The sequence below is a fragment of the Dipodomys spectabilis genome, unplaced genomic scaffold (assembly GCF_019054845.1).
Source record: "Dipodomys spectabilis isolate Male_0828 unplaced genomic scaffold, ASM1905484v1 ptg000024l, whole genome shotgun sequence".
Lineage (NCBI taxonomy): Eukaryota > Metazoa > Chordata > Mammalia > Rodentia > Heteromyidae > Dipodomys > Dipodomys spectabilis.
In genome coordinates, this window is record NW_024870701.1 from 3,168,803 (window position 1) to 3,174,246 (window position 5,444).

Here is a 5,444-nt window from a genome sequence, read left to right on the forward strand (position 1 = left end):
ACAAGCTCCCGCGTAGAAACCAGTTTTAGTGTTCCAATGAAAAGGCCAAGGCTAGAGAGTCACACATAGTACAGAGACTTTGGACAGAGAAGAAAAATTCAGGCAACTTGGCTAAGGAGACAAATTCGAGCACTCACCAGTTTCTGTGGTGGCAGCAATAGCTGCTGCTGTGGCTGCCATATAAACAGAGCCCAGGACAAAGGCTCCAGAGAAGGTATGCAAGCAGATTCTGCTCATCACCAGCAAAAACTGACAAGGAGTGGAAATCTTCATCCTGCTGACAGTCACAGACTGTGGACAGCCAGGAAACCAGGTGAAAGGCATGAGTACCCCACAAGACATCCTCACTCCTTCTCACAGAGGAGCTGCTGTGGGAAGGTAGCCCTTCCCCTACAACTGGAAAATAACTCCATCTTTGATACTGACAAAGAACAGGCCCGAGCAGCTAGCATGTAACTCAGGCCTTGGAAGAAGACAATAGGAGCCATTCAACGGGTCAAAGGAACCTCACCAGCGGGGCCTCAGCTCCACTCCTGGGATAAGTTGTCCTTCCCAGGCAGGAGAAGCTCCACCCAGGGCAGGCTGACTTTCTTAACTGGATGAACAGAGCCAGAAGCTGCCCCACCCCTCTGTACCACAGGCAGCAGTCTCAGGTGCAGGAGGGTAAAAGAAAAAAATTGTAAACTCAGTATACATAAATCCTGAGAATGGCTCCAGGCTGGGTTGTATGGTGTCTCATGAACTAGCCCCTCAGAGAAAAGCTACTGATTGCTGACAGGCCTCAACCCTACCCACAACCTAGCCCCATCACAGCAACTCCAAGCTAGAGGAAACAGCCATCTCCCTTTTTTGGATACTCAAAGCAGATCACCCTCCCACAAAACTAGCCTAGGAGGAGGGTCATAAAGTCCTTGGTAAGGCACAGCTTCATTGTGCCTGCTCAACCATACTGATTTATGAAACCAATCAAGACACAGGAAAACCAAACACCACAAAAAAAAAAAACAGAGACTCCACAAAGAGACTGGTTATGGACACAGGGAAGACACAAGATCCCCAACTTACCCCCCCCCCCTCGCAAAAAAAATCAAAGAAGTCTTTTTTCTACCTAATTTTTAAAAAAATAAAAAAAAATGTTTTCTATTTTTTAATCATTATTTCAGGGTTTTTGTTGTTATTGTTGTTCTGTTGTTGTTGTTATTTTTTAATTCTCTTTTCCCTTTTGGTTCTTTTTAGTTTTTTTGCTTTACTTAATTGCTGTTCTGTTCATCCCCAGATATATACCCGTCTTCAGTTATTAGATCTTATCCTTCATTGTGTGCATACTTAATTCAGATATGAATTACTGTAAGATATATTAAGTAGGTAGTTTTCATTAAGTAGCCAATGAAGAGAACACCATGTGCTACTCAGGCAGGAAAAGAAGTTTATTTACTGAACTGCTGCACCAGCCCTGCATAGTGGAGAGGCATGGTTGAAAAGGGGCAACCCACCCCTGGGCCAGGACTTATCTAGGCCAGGGACAGGAAGAGGTGTGACCAGGTGGGAGAAAGGTATGGCCACACTGGATCTGGATGTGACCTCAGGGTCTGGGACCCTCCTAAGGTCAGATGGGAGGCATGTGACCAGAGGTGGCCCAGGATGTGACCTAGCTGAAGGGGAAGGTGACCGCTTCCAGGTCTGCCAGTTACCTAGGTAACAGATACTGGGCAGAAACATAGCCAAGAGGTAGGGAGGTGTCCCTGTGCAGACCTTACAATTACTCAATTTACAAACTCTCAGCCTTAACTCCTTGTAGTATTATTTTTTTATACTTACATAATTTTTAAGTGTTTCATTTTTTAAAAAAATTTTATTTTTCATTTTTCCTTATTTTTCTCTTCTCCTTTCCTTCTATCCTTTCCCTCTCTCTAAATTTAGGTCGTAGTTATCTTCCCTCTCTCCCTTTCCCTCTCCACATTCCTCTAATATTATTTTCTCCTCATAATTCTCCTTAAACTATTAATTTCTGGTCTGCTGATTCCTTCTTTGATTTTCTTAGTCCATTGATCCTTAGTTGTTTGTTGAACTAGATTGTATCTGTTGAACTAGATTCTATCTGCACTCATTTTGACTGGGTCAAGCAATCTGCAACTACAGGGCTCTCGTTGATGCTTGCCTTAAAATAGTGTTCTAGTACATTTTTCTTTCATACCCAAATGGGCAGAACAAGCTGGAGAAACAAGAAAAATGGCAAATCCAGGCATCTCAATTCCCACTCATGATAATCAGGCAACAGAGCAGTTAATGAATAATCCAGAGGAGAGTTCCCAAAATGCTCTACAAACACTACTGGTAAACATGCTGAAAGAAAAGACTGAAGGCCTGCAAAGGGCTCTGAGCATGATAGGGAAATGCATGAGCGTGATGAGGTTAACCAAAGATTAACACAGGAATTTTGCGAGTTTGAGGAGGCTAATCAAAGATTAATAGAGGAATTGTGTGAGCAGGATGAGAATAAGCAAAGATTTATAGAGACATTCGTGAATCCATAGAGGCCACAAACAGAATACTGAATGAAGTCCAACAATGAATCTATTACCAATCAACTGAGGGATTTGAGAATGGACGCTGAAAACCAAATTAAGGAATTAAGTTCATACAAAATCTAAAACAAATCTCCTACAAAGAATTTGAAGCCATCAAATCTGACCAATTAGAGGAAAGAAAATAAAAAACAAAGTAGAAAGTCTTGACAGTAGGTTGGATCATGCAGAAGATCAAATCTCTGGGACTGAAGACAGCCTAGACATTATAGAGAAAGAACATACAAGTATTCAAGACAAATCCAAAAAATATGATAGATCTGTTCAACATTTAGAAGAAACCATCAGAAGGCCTAAGTTAAGGTCAATGGGTGTAGAGGAGGGCCTAGAGATAGAAGTTAAAGGTCTAGGAAATTTATTTAACAGGATCCTAGCAGAGAACTTCCCAAACATGCGAAAAGATAGGCCCAATCAGATACAAGAAGCCTTTAGAACCCCAAATAGACCAGACAAGCACAGGACATCCCACCATCACACTGTAATCTGCACAGGATCAATTGAGACCAAGGAAAGAATCCTTAAAGCTGTCAAGGAGAAAAGATCAATCACCTATAAAGGGAAATCAATCAGAATAACTCCAGATTTCTCAGCAGAGACAATGAAAGCAAGAAGAGCCTGGAATGATGTATGCCATACCCTAAAGACAACTATTAGCTAAGAATACTGTACCCAGCTAAACTTTTCCTCATAATGGAGGGACAAATAAAAACCTTCCATAGCAAAGAAAAACTGAAACAATATATCTCTACCAAACCAGCCCTACAAAAGATCCTTAAAGTTGTCCTACATATAGAAAACCAACAAAAGCATGATATAGGCCAAGAAACAGCCCCCAAACAGAGAATCCAAGAATCATAGGAAGAATCCAGCTGGCACAGGCCCCAAGAAGGTGGGTAACACGGCAGAACTACCAAACACCTCTCAGTCCTCTCAATATTAATGGACATAACTCTCCAATTAAGCAACATAGATTGTCTAGTTAGATCAAAAAGCAAGATCCTTCTATCTGCTGCCTTCAAGAGTCACACCTTGCACACAAAAACAAACGTATTCTGTAAGTGAAAGGCTGGAATAAAATCTACCAAGCAAACCGCCCCCATAAACAGACAAGAGTTGCAATCCTAATATCATATAAAATAGACGTCAAATTAGAATTAGTGAGAAGAGATAAAGAAGGTCATTACATACTAATTAAGGGATCTCTCCTTCAGGAAGATATTACAATTCTAAATATCTATTCAACAAATAATGGAGCACACAAATTTATCCAAGAAACACTACTTCCCATAAAATCTCACATAGATCCAAACAACAAATCAAAAAAAGGTTGGACAAATGAGACTGCATGAAACCGCAGAGCTTCTGCATGGCAAAGGACATAATTAGTAAGATCAATAGAAAGTCTATGGATTGGGAGAAGATCTTCACTAGCCTTACAATGGACAAGTGCCTCATATCTAAAATATACTTAGAACTCAAAAAATTAAATCCCCCAACAACAAATCCTCAAAGAAACAACCACCTGATTAATAAATGGGCTAAAGACTTAAAGAGAAACTTCTCTGGAGAGGAAATAAGAATGGCCAATAGACACATGAAGATGCTCAATTTCTCTAGCCACAAAAGAAATACATATCAAAACAACATTGAGATTCCACCTCACCCCAGTAAGAATGGCTATAATCAAGAAATCTAATAATAGATGCTGGAGGGGATGTGGCTAAAAGGAACCTTACTGCATTGTTGGTGGGAATGTACATTTGTTCAACCACTTTGGAAAGCAGTATGGAGGTTCCTCAAAAGACTCCACATAGAGCTCCCCTATGACCCAGCAATCCCACATTTTGGGCATTTACGGAAACAATCACAAACAAAGCCATAATAAAGCTACCAGCACAACTATGTTTATCATAGCATTATTCACTATAGCTAAGATATGGAACGAATACAGACGCCCCTCAGTAGATGAATGGATCAAGAAAACGTGGTATTTATATACAATAGAATTCTATGCCTCCATAAGAAAGAATGACACTGCCCCATTTATTAGGAAATGGAAAGACTTGGAAAAAAATATATTAAGTGAAGTCAGACTCAAAGAAACATAGGTCCCATGGTTTCCCTTATTTGCAGTAACTAATATATGTCTAGGACAAGCAGAAAAGGTCAAAAGCTATGTACATATGACCATATAAGATGTTAAGTGGTATAACCCCTGTTTTCACTGTATTTGATTCCAGTGCCCTGCATCTTGTATATATATTTTTCTAATTTGGGGAGGGGAAAAGAAATAACAAAATGCTCAAACAAGGATACAGGTTGACCCATTGTAACAATTAGATGTACAAGTACACTATGTTGAAAATGAACTTTACACCTTGGGAGGATTTGGGAAGGTGGGGAGGGAAGGGATGGTAGGGGAAAAAATGGAGGGGGTAACAATGCTTGGTAGGATATGTACTCATTACCTTACTCATGTAACTGTAACCCCTCTGTACAGTATCTACACAATTAAAAAAAATATTAAGAAACCTGGAAGTGGAGCTGTGGCTTAAATGGTAGAATGCTAGTCTTGAGCAAAAAGGGACAGGGCTCTGTCCCTGAGTTCAAGCTCCAGAACTGGTGCACATGAAAATATGGTTCAGCTTCAATTTTTGAAGTTTTTAAGTGGAACAGAAGTAGATCCATACAACCCAACTTCCCATTTTTTTTTTATCAAGAATGCAATAGATTACCTAAATATTGCAGTATAAAGTAGGCTTTGTTTTTACAGAATTTTTCCTTGTATATGCTAATGTTAAGTATTCTAGGCCTATTTAAGATAAGTTAGACTAAGCTATGAAGTTCAGTGTGTCAGCT